Below are 17026 nucleotides of genomic sequence, written 5' to 3' on the forward strand. Positions count from 1 at the left end.
AAGATTAATTTATGTATCTTCATTAGAAAGAAGTTTCTTTTTCAATAACTTCAATGGTCCACGCACATTATGTCCAAAAACTAGTTCGAAGGGACTGAATCCTAACGTTTGCTGAACTTATTTCCTAACAGCAAACACTAGTAAATGAATGCCTTCATCCCAATCTATTCCAGAATCAAAACAATACGATCGAATCATAGTTTTCAAGGTCTGATGAAATCTTTCTAAAGCCCCTTGGCTATCAGGGTGATAGGCAGTGAATTTGAATTGTGGGATGCTTATCTCGTACATAAATTGCTGGAAATTTCCAGACATAAAATTTGACCATTGATCAGATTGGACAGATTTGGGAAGGCCCAAATGAATAAAAAAACTTTACCAAAGCTTTTAATGTTTGTTTTAATTTTAATATTCCTCAAAGGAATTGCCTCTGAGAATCTTGTTGATGCACACATTAGAGTCAACAAGTATTGGTTATCTGACTTGATGTTAGGAAAGGAACCGACACAATCTACCATTATGTGTCATTTGGTTCGTCAAATACAGGAATAGGTTGCATATTAGCCGTTTGTATCTTCTCATTGGGTTTTGCTACCATCTCACAAGTATGACAAGATCTACAGTATTTACAAACATCACTTTAATTTTTGGCCAATAAAAGTGATGTAAGATTTCTGATAAGAATCCCATTTTTAATGAAATAACAAACAGGTACTTCTGAGGCTTCAGTTTCACTAATGGCCCTTTGAAACGAACAGGCGATCTCAGGATCTTTTTCCTGTTCGACGACATGTGATTGTCGTTTGTCACCATGGTTAGAATAAAGAGAATGAGTAGCTAAAGAGCATCACTGTGATCAATACCGTTTGTTTTATCCGCACAAGGAGTGAAAATGACCTCATCAAAAGCCTGACCAATACAAGTGTCAGCTAAAGGAATACATTCCTGGTCAACATCATTCGCAAGAGTTTATTTTGCCATAGCTTTAGTTACTGCACAAGCTGGGTATAAATCAGGGAATTCTTTTTCAGTACGATCGATTTTCGGATCCAAAATATGCACGTCAGTTACAAGCGGATTAACCACCAACTTATCTCCAGCTACGTCATTGCCTAGTAATAAATGAACTACTCTCAATGTGTAAAGAAGACATCGTACCGACTCTCCAGAGAATAAGTCTGATGACAAATTTACACAGTGGAGACGAACATTACCAAACCCACACTATACTCCCTGAATAAGTACGCTCTCATTAGAATAATACATTTCAGAATACGGTAAAGTACCTGATAATAAATGACAATGAGAAGCTTTTGTGTCCCTTAAAATTTTGCTAGGGATAGGATTGGCCAAACCACCCATGAGTGATGATATATAATCGAATCACCCATGAGTGATATAGAACCCTTCGACATCAACGGTTCATAAGTCTTGATAATACAATTAGACAGGGGTTTATTTGACGCAACAAATGTAACGCTTTCAATACACGACGGTGACTTTGACCTCTTAGAAATAAGAGCATCATGAATAGGTCTATCTTGATTCTGTTGCTTATGTTTCAATTTGTAGCAATCATAAATAACGTGTATATTGTACCAGACGACTGCTGTGTGGAAGACTTAATGACAAAAGCAACCTAATAAGCTTAGGAATACGTACGTCATTTTCTTAAGTTTCGATCTTATGCTCATCGAGATAACTCTTAACATCACTATGGACGCCATTCTTGAACTCGTCAACTTAAATGAGTTGTCTGAGAATTTCGTAATCTTAATCAACTTTCTTGGCTAAGCACCACCTATCAAGTAACGGTTCTTTTTCTCTTGAAAATTTGATATGGGTTTGTTCAGTTTCGTTTTGCAGTTCTTGGACTTTTTTAGCTAATCCTTTAATTCTTTAAAATGATCGTAGTCAGCACTTTGCTGTTCTGACAGGGATGCATATATGTCTTGGGTTGTGTCAGAAAGTGCACTATGTAATAATAGAATCCAATGCTCTCTTGACCATTTCAAAATTTTCATCATTTTTTTAAAATGAGGAAAATATTTATCTACTTTTTTTTCTCTGAAAGAGGTGTACTAACCTAATATTCTTAGTAACATCACGACTTGAATGTGTGTGTCAAGTTGGGATGTGCTTTTCACTTTCTAGCTCTAAGTGTTTTAATCTAAATTGACATCCCTCTCTGCCTTTTCTCTTTCTTTCTGAATATACAATTGTTTTTCTCTTTCTTCTTTTTTTAACTGCATTTTCTTCTCCCTTTCTTCTTTATTTAATTGCATTTGTTTTTCCTCTTTCTCTTTCTGAAGCTCAGGTTTTATTAATTGTAATGCCATCATGTATTTTAATTTTATTTCCTTCACATTTATGTTAGAGTCTGATGCAGACTTACTAATCAAATCCAAAACACGTTTACGCAAAACATTCTTTTCCATCAAATACTGTATCAAAATATCTTTCATTTCTTGCTTCGTTAAAGAAACATTTGCCTCAGAAAAATCTGGCAAGCTGAAGAATAAATCCTTTTTCATGGCGTCAAACTGTTCCTGGGTATGATTTGAAATAAGGATCTCCACTTTTGTTGAGATTGTTGGCTTCACTAAAGATTTATAGAATGTGAAATAATACCTGGGATTTAGAAAATTCCAAAACAAAGTTAATCGAAATTTCAGAAGCAACGTTTTCTGAAATATTTTAGAGAAATTCGTATCCCAAGGACAAACACCCAGAAAAGAGTGAGAAGCATCAAGCTTCGTAAAAGTCAGCTAATATTCCTTAGAATACAAAGTAAAAATGAGAACAAAATGCTTACGGAATTGCGACTTACATCCCAAAATAATTCTAGAATTACCGACACAAGTCCTAATAATTTAAAGTCCTGAATAATATTCAGTAAAAGTCCAGAATAAATCCAAAAACTGACGGCGACGATGTGCCTGTGGTAGCTTGTAGAGTGTAGAAGTGCCAACATGTTTTTGCTGAACGAAAGTAGCATAATTCCTGGTTTGAATTAACTTTAAATTCTAGTGACTGTCTCTATCCAAAGAATTTCTCAGAGCACATTTGCATTTCCAGAGAAAATAAACAATTTAAATAAAAAATTGAAGAAATAAATATTCCAGCCCAAAAACGAAATACTGGACACAGCATATAGCACAATGTAAAAATGTTAGATATTGGAGCGCGCCTGAAGAAATCCTATAAGTTACAAGATTATATAGTTCTCTACTTGATCTCAGGTCACAATTAGCACTTTCTATAAAAATATCCAATGGAAAATAACCATCTAGAATGATCATGATGTTTACAAAATAAAAACCATAACTATGACTATGTAAAATACACTAAGGAAATTCCAAGCCTAGACCTAGACCCAGAGAAACATATTTACTTCTATTAATAATAATACTGATTTTAATCCCATATATATATATATATATATATATATATATATATATATATATATATATATATATATATATATATATATATATATATATATATATATATATATATATATATATATATTAATTAGTTATGTATTAGTTGTCTGCACAGAATAAACTAAAAAAGTCAATTTTGGCCAAGCAGAAATGAACCAAATTTTGGACAAGGTCAAGTCCACCATACAGTGTTACATTAGAATAGCATGTAATAAAATATAAAAAAATTAAAAATCTAACAAACAATTATTTAAATTAAATATACATAACAAAACAAACAAATATATCCCGCCGGCGCAGCATTAGTAAACTAATCTAATGATGCCCGCATGCTTCTCTTACACAGGGCCATGACTAAAATCACACGTGTTGAAAAAACCCATTATTTTTCTACTTATTATAGCTTTATTAACTGTACTTTTAACATGGACAGTTTAAGACTGCTTTCAGGGTGTATTTGAAGATTTGTGAGAAGCACATCGAGTCCTTCATTGCTTTAATCTTGTCCTGCGGATATGAGGTAATAATTTAGCAGTGCACTGTGTCAGTTTACCACTTCGGCCAATCAGATTTCACATGTATGTGGGTGTCAGAATTTAATTAGGTATTAAAATTAGCAATATATTAAATCTTAATTAAAACATGAAAAGAAGAACATACCAATTGCTGTCCAAAAGAACACTGTTACATTTAACTTCACCTTTCATCCATGTTAGGCACAACTAATCAACCCCGGCTGTGCCTTTTGTTTTGCTGTTCCACCAAACACAGGGAGCCGTTTTTGCATATCAAGAGAGAACGCGTGATATATGTCTGCTATCAAGAGTTTTCCAGTACCTGTGTTATGTACTGTATCCGGTAGTATGTATGCATTGTCGGTACGTGACGTGCACGTGATAATTCCTTTATACCATGCAAACATAATGCATAAACGCCAGTGGCGAGTGGATTTGAGACACGTGCATTTTTGTTAAAGAGTTGGCTTTTGTGACCAGAATATTGTTCGACCTAAATCACCACACGGGTGTTTTCTAAACATGAATTCTGAATTCAAAACACGAATGTCCCTCTTCCTCAAAACTAAGGTCACAAACACACTTTAATTAATTCAGGATCACACAATATATAATTAAGTACCAATGCTCAAGCATAAATTACATACGCATCATTAGTGACCCGAGCGAATCATCACATTCATTTCACTCATCAGTCTTGTTTCGTACTGTATCAATGTAGCATGTGCAATTTATCGTCAATGAAAAATGCTTCTTGTTTTGATTGTTCACAACTTCCAGATTCTGATGGGGTTCTACTGCAAACATATTCAAAATTAAAATGACCAAACATCTATGGGCCGCGTGTGGGTTAACTTGGCATGGGGTTAGAAGAGAGTACGGATGTCCTGAGATCCACAGAGTAGCGAGAAAGGATTGTTCTCTTTTGACCAGCAGATACCGTGCTGAATGCCAGCCATTCTCAACTTATATGTAATGCAGTTTGTGCTTAAATCATTAGATAGAATATATATATATATATATATATATATATATATATATATATATATATATATATATATATATATATATATATATATATATGTATACATAGAATGTATACATAGAATATATATATATATGTATACATATATATATATATATACATATATATATATATATATATATATATATATATATATATATATATATATATATATATATATATATATATATATATACATGTATATATATATGTATATATATATATATATATCTATATATATATATATGTATATATACATGTATATATATATGTATATATATATATATATGTATATATCTACATACATATATATATACATATATATATATATGTATATACATATATATATATATATATATATATATATATATATATATATATATATATATATATATACGTATATATATATGTATATATATATATATATATATATATATATATATATATATATATATATATATATATATATATATATATATATATATATATATATATATATATAAGACTGGTAGGTTGGTTTGAACACTAGTTGATTGGCTTGCCTGTTAACCTGTAGGATGTATGGTTAGCTGGTATTTAAATACTGTATTATAACTATATGGTCTTAACATTAGTATAAAAAAGGATTGAAAACCAATACATTTTGTAGAATTCACCAAAATAATTTATTTCTCAAGAATGTAATATGAAAATTGAAAAAGAACTTACTGGGAATTAAACCCTTAACAGTTGTTTGTATTTAATTTGCGTTGCTTTTTAGGTTTTGTTTAAATTGAATGTATGATGTGGGTTATGGAAACTTGTAGCTGACATTGTCCTAAAGTAAGTTCTTTGTCTACCTGACGTGGATCATTTATTTTTATTCTGCAAACAATTAATACATGGCTTATATTTCCCTGGTAGTGTAGGATAAGTATTAAAATTATTATCTTAGTATAAATCAAGAACATTATGTGTATCATGTTCCTTATTATAAGTTTAGTAACAGACCATGCCAAATTATAGTTTGAATTGTTCAGAAAATGAAGTTTTATCTTCGTTTGTTGTTGTTAATATAATCTTCTTTATCTATAAATTATTCATTAGTGCTATAAGATCTTTAGGCAGATTATTTTCTCGTGTTCAGTTTTTGATTCTTCCATGGAAATACAACGTGCTCTTGGAAAGAGACACGAACTTGGAAGTACAGCGAATTCAAATAAGGCAACCTTTGATTATAATACTGTGATTGAATAAAAGACTGTTGGCACATCATTACAATACATGCTAGCAGTGGGGTGGGGTGGGGGTGGAAACAGACCATTTTTAGGAGCGTATATTTTTTAAAAATAAAGCTTCCTACGAAAATGTCACACAAGTGTCTCCGAGGTCTCTAACCTGTTTAACTTTTTTTTATTTTTTACTCTATGACAAATTTGTATGCGTCACGTTTACCAACTTGTTGGTCGTTACCCTATGTGTAAAAGATATGGCAGGTCTTTCAACCAAAACTTTTATCGACACCTAATCCATATCGCGAACGAGAATCATGTACATGTATCGTGATAAATCCACGAGGAATCGCTTGTGCGTGCGAAAAGAAGTTTTCATGCTTGATCATATCCATGTCCCCTGCACACCAAGTCTGATGAATGTTCTTAGTGTTTGGGTATAAGCACCATTAAAGACAACAAGAAGACTGCAGTTATCTCTGAACATTTTAGGTATTTTGCACATATCGCTGAGTAACATATATACTATCGGTGTTTTTCTGTCTGCCTCGCGCAAATACCTAAGCTGGATTTGATTGTTTGTCTGGCATCACGTCATTGTTAATACTACTATCAAGATTATCTACCAGCGGTGAGTCGTTGATGTCGGTGACAAAATCAATAATATCATTGCCGTTCTCGTCTAACAACTTTGCATTTTTATTAAAATCTTTAAGCACGTCGTAGCACCTCTGATCATCTACATATGATGTAACTAAATACAACTTATCGAACTTGAGCCATCTCATTATCAGGTTAAATATCAATTGTGTCTTACCAGACCCAGATAGACCTATGATAATTGCTCTGATAGAATTTGGTAGTGCTGGATGACGCTTGACTGGCTTTTGCTTTCGTGTCGCTTTGAAATCAATAATATCCATGCTGTAGAAATATAGTAAGTATATGAATTTATATTGTGTTTGATGCAGAGCACTCATCCGCACCATCGGATTAAAAACAATTACAGACAGATGTGTGAAATGTGGTACAAATAAAACACAAATGTATCTCAAATGCAACAGCCGGAGATATCGCTGCTTCACTGGGAAAATTGCCTGTGGCTCCATGGGCTAAGTATTTTGGCGAGAAGCAACTTCCTGGATATAATTATTGTGGTCCTGGAACCCGAATTGATATCCGACTTGACGAGAAAGATCAACCAAGACCTGGAGAGTATCCAATAAATGCGATTGATCAAGCGTGCCACGTTCATGAAGTCGCATCAAAAGTCCAGATTTGCAACATGACATTGCAGACGTGAAGTTAATTCACACTCTAAAGTCTGTAAAAAATAAATATCTCAGACAATCGCTTGCTGATTTTTTGATAAGATTTGCGATGAAAGGTAATTTTGATAAGATTTGCGATGAAAGGTAAACTAGAGTATGGGGCAGGTAATTAGTCGGCCGATTATTATTATAATAATAGATTCAATTTATTAGCGCCCAACGTGAAATTGTATGTGAACAATTACATGTAATTCCTGAAGATACACAATTACCACCACCTTCACTCTTGTGAAGGATTATTTGCTAGAAGGGCGCCAGACATTCAAGACAGGTCAGCATCACATTTTCAATCCACGATAAATTGTCGTGGGTTAATAGGAGAATACTGCCACAACAATACTGTGTTACAGCAAGCACAGTGATTATTTTGTCGTTGTTTCAGCGTCATGATAAATTCGATCAAAATATCGAATTCCCGATTATTTTTTTGTCACACCGCTGATAATCAACCAATTTCGATGTATCTGATTATTATCTACAATATCGCAGTTATCCTGAGAAACTTCAGGAATAATTATGTGCAACTGGGACATTCTCCTGACTCTCGACACTGCCAGATAAAATAGGTTCGACCATTCAATACGATCATCGACAATCCAAATATTAGTATACGAAATAGTTAATCCTTGTGACGAATGAATCGTTATTGCACACCTAAAGCCCAGTATGATTGTCTGGTGTTTAATGTTTTCTCAACGGCGTCAATCGGAACTAAGACAATATAATTTAATACAAGTTTTTGTTTCTCATTATTTCCAGGAATCTGAACATCAATATTTTGTTTACGTGTATCTGCTGGGCGATAACATAATGGCACAGGTAAATCTGAAAACGTTTCTTTAAGTAACAGAAATAATTGCCCTTGAAGTATATCACGAACTATCTTTCTGCTTGAAACCATCAAATCAGTTGGCCTCCACATATTCCAAAAATAATTCATATGACTTTCGAGATTGAAGTTTATCTTGTTGTAGTCTGATTAACTTTTAAAACTCTTTCATCATTGATTCAAGTTCCCGGTGATCATCAAATATCTCCTCATACTAATCTGCAAACGTTTTCAGCCATTCATGCGGAGATGATCCAATAAAAGGTGGTAGTTGACCATGATCTCCACACATAATAACATCAGTATTTCGAGTCAATATCCAATCAAGAAACAGTTTTAATACATCTCGAGATACCGTGCATATTTCATCCCAAATAATGATCTTATGCATATATTTCTCGCCCCTTCGTTCAGGTGTCCACGCCATGAGTCTCCTTTCCATCTAAAGAAGCTGTGATAAGTATGAGATTTAACTTCTCGCTCTTTCATTTCTCTGGCGAGTCAATGAGTCGGAGTTAGTACAACCATGTCAAGATTCCGAAATAATTCAATCGCACGTGCTGTTTTACCAGAACTTCAGGTCCATTGATATAAACGGTTTAATGTCTGACCACAGGATGATATACCGATGGTGCTGATGATGGTTGTGACATTCGACTATTTTTTAAATATATCTCTTCCGATCTATAATCAGCGGATTCAGAATAACTGAGTAATTTTTCTCTTTTTATTCTCCATTTGCTCCATGACGCCCCAACGCCGATCCATAATTGTCGTAAGAATTCTGCGTATTTTTTATAGATATAAAATGAATCTGTGGCAACTTTAACCGCAGTATCATGAAATATGTTTATCATCGATAATAAGTTTATCGAAACATACGATAACATCAAAGATCTTAAATGAGTGAATTGTAGTGAATCGCCATCAATATAGCTCACAATTGTTCCTAATTTTGTTCCGTCCGATAAGTTAACATTACCTATTCCTATGAATGCATATCTCTTTGTGGTATCAGCAATCATGAAATAGAGCTCAGCATCTCAATGATTAATCTTGTGCAATGTCGTTTATAATCATACATCCTCCTTGAGTAAATTTTCCAATTATTTTTATGCCAAGATCTTTTGCAAGATCAATTTAATAGTCAGTAACGTCAGCGTCCACATTTGGTAGCCAGACTTGTTCTTGTGGACGATACGATATTATTGCTTCACTCAAGGTTAACGATGTTAAAATTTCCGCATCAAGCAGATATCGTAATGAAACTATTGGAACCCAACCACGTTTATTAAGAAGACTACCAAACCAAAGCGGGACAATTGAATGAAGGTTGTTTGATGAAAACTCTAATGACTCAACACATGCAAATCCTGTTAAGTAAAAATCTGGCAAAGGTCCATTTATCGCAATTCGAATCATCTCATGTGTTGGACGTCCAAATCTCTTAATGTACCCAGAACATTCTCCCACTTCAAGAAAACTTCCTAGATAACATGCAACCAAATCAACGGAGATAACATCCTTATAATCGTAACTAGTATTCCACAACCCACCGTGTCCGTATTCGACACAACTGTGATGGTTATCGTTAACAAATTCCGACCCTGTCGGTTTCCATGAATTTAACTCCCGAGCAAAGTTAGCAGCAATTGACTGAACTGTAACACAGTTACCTAGTAATCGCTCAGCATCATCGGTATGTTTAAACGCAAGGCTTTTCATTCTGTTTTGAAGAGATTCTGTGCGGTAAATATCTCCATCAGGTCGAACAAATTGATCTTAATAATCATTTTCAGAACTTTGAAACAATCACACGGATACAGGATCGCTTATATCACCATCACAAAATTTATCGGTTCTATTTGTGGAAATAATCCAACGTCCCTGCCTGCGTATATGCTTGGCGTATAGCATGAAGAGGTTAGTGTTACGACTGGTCGTCCTGGTGTCAGGATAATGTGACTGGTTGGGACATTATGCTACATGTCCGCGGCATGAAGCCCCAGTGCTATACGTCACTATAAACTGTCACACTGCATACATTGTAGCGATATGACTGAAAAATATTAAAGCTACGTGAAAAATCCAAATCACACACACACACATACATACCCTATCGAACCTCCCTTTGACTTATATCTTGATTCGTACAAAATCTCGCTGGTTGATGTCTTCAACCTTATTGGAAATTTAAATAATTCTTTCTCAACTCAGCAACGTCGTTGATCGTAGCTCCAGTTTCTCTAACGTACTCGGCACACTCTATATAATTGCGTCTTACATCCGTTAAACTATTTCCACGAATAGCGTTTGTGAAATTTTCTTTAACTCTTTCAGCGACACGGTTCAACGTAAAATTTTTAATTGATTTAAGATCATTAATATTAGGATTTTCATTTAGCGGGTACATTGCGTACACATCTGCCGTCTCAGGATACGTCCATTCATAATACGGTTTGTGAACATCAACCAGAGGTAAGTCAGGGGTTGTTCTGTCGAGATCGAATATAGCCTGAGAGGGCTCAATTACAGATAATCTTGTAAATTCTTCCATGTTATAGATAAGGAAAATATTAATAAATTACACTTTAATTTTTTAATATACAATGATTCAAGAAAAGAATAGTTGCAAGTGGTTGATAATTGGATCTACAGCTCCTTGTAATAAGTCTTGTGTAGTAGATTTCTGTGAATACAACCAATCGAGTGTGCAACGTGCAAGTCTAGGATCAAAGCCATGTTTGAAATGTAAAAAAAGGAGGGGGGGGGGAACGCAGTTGTGTGTAGACTGTGCAGGCAGAAAATTCAGAGTTTTGAAATTGTATTATGATATAAAGAAATAATTCCAACGGCGTCAGCGATCAAAGTGGAATCCCCTATAAAAGACGCTGAAGACTTTCGCGTTAGTTTTCGGGCTAGCATCCCACATATTCTTTCTAGTAATAAAATAATAATTTAGAAAAATAATATATACTATATAAATGAAGTAAGGAAATAACGCCGCTGAAGTTGCGAAGCATCCTATCGCTATGAATTATGAGGCATCTCGTGCCGGTGTAATTAGGAACTGTCAGCTAAAAAACCCCAGTTGGTTGTGTTAATAATGTCGGTTATCTCATGTTATGTGCTTTTTTGAGAGAGTATCTCTGTCATAGATTTGTGGATGAGTGTTTTTATGATCTAATCGAAAAAGGTCTTGTGACTGATCACATTAACGTCCAAATCTTGATAATTCTTTGAATAATTTTCAGGCTTTTACACAGAGTTAGAATTGTAAACTGGGGAAATACCGGGAAATATGACAAATCTCCAAAACCAGTTATATCTGTAAATACAGAGACATGGGAAGAAATAGAATTTTAATCGGTATATGCCGCTGCGAAATATTGCTGTATTTTTCCAGCTTCGGTAGATCGTGTCGCAGATAAAATAGTCAGACCAACATTTTCAAAGAAATACAAAGAATAATATTCAAGTATCTCACTCCTGAAGTAGAACAGGAAAACACTCCTTAAATTCAGTGAAGGGAAACAACTCTGTCAATAAAAGCTTCCTCCACTTCTGGTGAGATTAAAGGGTAACCTCTCTTGTATTTTATAACGACTTCCACTTATAAATAATTAAAAAATGGTTGATTGTTTTTTTATATTTTTTATTTTAAGAAAACGTTATCCTTGTTTTTCTGACTTCGCCAGGTTCATTGTGCACCCTCCCCCCGACTTTATCAGGGAAAAAAAACAAACAGACAATGCTAAAAATAAGCCACGTCCCATAGGTGAGCTGTTTTTGGATATCCAGGTATTGGTGACTTTTTAATAATTTCTGGAACATATAATAATTTGGCTCCACTCAAAGCTCGAAATTCAACAGAAAAATATAATGATAACTGACTTGCAGCTTGATTTATTATTTTTCTGACACTTGCTGGCATAACTACAGTGCTTGGCCCTTTTACTGGCTACAGTTTTACTAGTGGTGGTCTGCATATTAATCGTGCTAGTCTATCCTTGATTGCTGTGAACGCTTTACTGGCAACATCACCAATAGCACCAATACTTTTATCACAAACAATGTCAATAGCTGTCATTCCTAGTTACTTTGCGATCGGTATTGCTTTTGGGGCTATCCTTTTAAACAGACCCTGAACAACATCACTGAGTCCATCTCCGTATATCAATGTATATGCTGGTAATCGCGAATTTATCACCCAGACCATTACAGGTCCACGTTGAGCATTATGTACGATTATCTTATTTTCTTGTCACTGATCTGATTGTATACCTCAATCACTGTGACAATCATCAACGATGTCATCGATGAGAGACCGATAAACATTAATAGCCATGATACCACCTGTAAATAATCGCTGACAAATAGCAGCTGCTTCATTGATGACTTCTGGGGAATTATTACAGGTTCGTTTTCCGCCAATAAGAATTTATAGTCTGTCAACATCTGCGAGGACATTGTTGGGACATGAAGTAATAAGACCACTTCCTCGAGTGAGAAGACCACTTCCGGTGGCACGTGGGGGGGGGGCAGGATTTGCATCATATCATTCTTCTGTTTCTTTACTTGTTGTTTTGTCCGCTTTTTGACTGATTGATGTGATTGTTGCTGTTTTTTTGTTGTTGTTGTTGTTGTTGTCATTGTCTTTTTTGTCCTTGTCGTTGCTGTTGTAACCATGAAAAATAGTTATATATTCCATTATTAAATGCAATATATATTGTATCATCATTTCGGACCTGATGAACATCGTAGTGTATGCGATATATCAATTTATGCCAGCTGTCACGATCTACAGAATGATCACGGTACTCGGATTTTAAAAAATCCTTTTGGGAATTAAAACTTGCCGCGGCAAACGCAGGTAATTCTTTCATGCTGTTAAGTTTTTTATGTGATGAATACTTTCTTCGGTAAATTTATAAATCGGATTAGTTCTGTCCATTTCTTGTTCTGGTTCTGGTTCTGGTATACGATCCTTTATATCGGTTACTTCAGAACAAAGCTGGTTAATATTATCATGTATTTCTTGTGCTTGTGTTTGTGGTTGAGCAGCAGCTATTTCATCTATAAGTTCTCGAGTTTTCCAGTTGCTTTAGCGGTTTGTTCCATCACGTGGGAAGAGGACCCACGGTAGCCTTTGTAACTGGTTTAAATAACTGTTCTGCACCGTCTGCAAATTCCACCTGAGACTCCTGACGCATTTGCAGTTGTTGCTCGACTTAATCACGTACGGAGAGATATGTTTTAATTGCATCTAGTCTCTGTCGAGCTAGTTTAGTTGTGAGAGATTCCATGGATAGCGTAGAATCGCTCATTTTTATTTGATAGTATTAATGATTTTATCACTGACCTCATCGCTACAGGGGTAACGACTAACAAGTCGGTAAACGTGAAGCATACAAATTTGTCACAGAGAAAAACATCTAAAAAATAAAATAACACGTTTAGAGACCTCTGTGACGCTTATGAGACATTTTCGTAGGAAGCTTTACTTTTTTTTAAAAAAAACGCTTCTAAAATTGGTCTGTCCCCCCCCCCCGCTGCTAAACCATTGGTACAGTAGTGCGTTAGAGACTACCGGCCATTACAGGAACATCAACACCTTCAGCGCTGGAAATTATTTAGAATACCACCAATGCTTATTCAAAACTTTATTCATTAGAACTGATATGATTTTTATGATCTAATTCAAAATACTGTTAGTTATTTTTACATTTTCACCTTTTATTCTAGGGAAATCAATTATTTTTTTAATTATTTTCGTTATATTACTTATTCTACGACCATAGAATCGTGATGCAGTCCTAAAAGTTATATCACAAATCGAAAAGTATTGAGTATTCCTAATGAATTCCAGTTATAGTCCGAATGAATTCCAGTTACATTCCGAATGAATTCCAGTTACATTCCGAATGAATTCCAGTTACAGTCCGAATGAATTCAGTATTGAAAGTGCTGATGTGTCAGTAGTCTCGAATGGGCTAATGTGACAACAGCTTTTGAAGTACCGTCACAAGTAGATGAGATTAATGATGTACTTAATTTTGACACTTATGCTCTGGTTAATTATTGTATATATTAGGACCTATTGTTCATCGACTGCCTTACTCAAGCTGTGTTAAGTGGACTATGACGATGACGTCCATACATGAATATAAAATTTTTGTCTAAGTAAACACGTTTATACTTCATACCTCGGTCTAGTTTTGGAGGCAGTACACCATCCTTTTTCTTGAAAGAAATTACGCATAGTTGGCATCGACAGATCAACCCAGCATTAAAAGGTAACACATCATAATTATGCAAGCACACAAATGCATTCATATTATAATCAATGCTATATATTCTGCTGCAAATACCGTCAGGCACCTCTTGACTATAATTTTCCCCGTTACTCCATCTCATCAAACAATTACGTAAGTTCGCATTAAGTCAGATGCTGATTAGTTCATAAATGTCAAAAGTCCACCAAAAAAAATGTAGGTATTGCTATGCTGTGTTCTGTGTACGTTGACTGGAGGAGTCATTTCATTAGAGTGAAAGCGGTGTAGTCTCAATCGACAACATGTATAAAAACCTGCGTAACAATGCATCTAACTTTCAAGTGGATTGCGAGCCAATACACGATGTTAACAAAAGCGTAGACATGTCATGTCAGTCCAGCTTACATATTGCAATGCTTTAACTACAAAATGATTCTAAAGGGTCAAAAGTTGCATATGCATATATATATATATATATATATATATATATATATATATATATATATATATATATATATATATATATATACATATATATATATATATTGGTATTGTATATTATTAGTTAAATAATAAAATATACTGAGCTTTGTTCGTTAAATATACAAAGCACAAATGCAGTTATATTTTAATTTAAAGTTAAATTGTACTGAAAATATTAACAATGTATATTTTGCGAGCTTTTTCGGGATAAAATAACATTTTTGTAGATTTAATATCCGTTTCTATGGGAAAATTTATTCCAACTGAAATTATAAAAATTTCATCATTAATTTCAATGCAGAATTCGACTGATCAAAATTACAGACTGAATAGCCAGTTTTCTTTTTAATGACGTCATTCTTTATTATGATGACCAGAACCTACAGTGATTTTGTATTGATTTCACAGTTATGTCAAATGGAAATGACACATTTTGTGTAGTATACGGTCTTAAACTGTAATAAAAGCAAAAGCGGAAATGTGAATTTTTCAATCCTAAATGTGCAGAAACGCAGAGTTGGAAAATGTTAGGAAGAAATTTCAAAACGTAGGCCCTATTGTTCATTCTTTTTAGTTTTCAAAGCATACTCCAAGCCAGAAAATGAGACAACAGGCGAGATCAAAGCGAGCGCGTGTGTGCGTGAAGGTATGAGAGAGAGAGAGAGAGAGAGAGAGAGAACCATTAAAAAGAGAAGTCTCTTCATTTATTTGATGCCGGATTTTGAATTGAGTTGCTTAGTTTCATTAATCCTTAGCAGCAGAGAGGGTGAACAGACCACTTAAGGGAATGGTCACCCTTGTGTTTAGACCAAAAAAAATAATGAACCTTCAAAGAGGTCAATACCACGTCTACGATTAGTGTTTGTCCCAAACAGAATTGTAGAAGAACCCTCTCTGCTGCTCAATAATCTTGGGAATTTTCATCTGAATCATGGGAATCTTTTGTTTTGTTCTTCAAGTAATATTCAAGTTCTGATGGTGGTTTTGGATTTATGTTCTTTCTTTTTCTGTAATAGTTCATCAGACTTCTGTATCGATCTCCACCGCAATTTTTGCAAATCTGATATAATCCTCTAACACCGTTGTTACATCCAACACAACTTCGTGAACCAGCATGAGGATTTTTCTTTAAAATATAATTACGTTTTTTACAATATTCTCCACGACACCTTTTGTTGCATTTATCTGTTGTTCCTTGAATTAACCACGCACAGTTGTTCATTATATTAATGATATCTGTTTAATTAAATTTATTAATTTATCCAAATATTTTATCAAGACCCACACGAGATCTTGTTCTAGGATCATGCAAATTTATTGTTATAAATCCATGCGGAGTAGCTTCCGATCGTGAAAAGAAATTTCTGAATTTAATTATATCCATGTAACCGCTGCACCAAGTTTGATGAATATTTCGCCATTAAACACAACTAAAATATTACAATTGTCCCTGATTACTTTTGGTATTTGTGTATATCGCTGAGTAACATAGATAACATCTGTATTTTTATGTCTGCCGCGAGAAAATATCCTGGCTGGATTTGATTGTTTATCTAGCATCACATCATCATATACAACTAAATTATTAATAAATCCGTCTAAAACATCAACGGACGGTGCTTCATCAATATCTGTTATAAACTCTATGACATCATTATCTTCGTCCAGTAATCTTGCATTTTCGTTAAAATCTTTTAATACTTCATAACATCGTTGATCATCAGCGGATGGTGCTACCAAATACAACTTATCCCATTTCAACCATCTCATTATCAGATTAAGTAATAACTGCGTCTTACCCGATCCAGATGGTCCTATGATAATCATTCTGATGGAATTCGGTAGCGCAGGATGATGCTTAACAGGTTCTCGCTGCCGAGTTGCTGAGAAATCAATTATATCCATATATATT

The 17026-nt window shown here is 34.3% G+C and overlaps 1 protein-coding gene across 1 annotated transcript in view; it reads left to right on the forward strand.

Moving 5' to 3' along the window:
* The first annotated feature begins 13999 nt into the window (after positions 1–13999).
* The window catches only part of LOC149795667 (steryl-sulfatase-like), a 127062-nt gene continuing 124035 nt past the window's right edge, over positions 14000–17026 (forward strand). The window contains exon 1 of the mRNA XM_089965507.1: positions 14000–14652. The gene's annotated coding sequence lies outside the window, so the exon portion shown is untranslated. The remainder of the gene's footprint in view (positions 14653–17026) is intronic.

Source organism: Sinohyriopsis cumingii, chromosome 7 (assembly GCF_028554795.1).
Source record: "Sinohyriopsis cumingii isolate HCF-2022 chromosome 7, ASM2855479v2, whole genome shotgun sequence".
Classification (NCBI taxonomy): Eukaryota; Metazoa; Mollusca; class Bivalvia; order Unionida; family Unionidae; genus Sinohyriopsis; species Sinohyriopsis cumingii.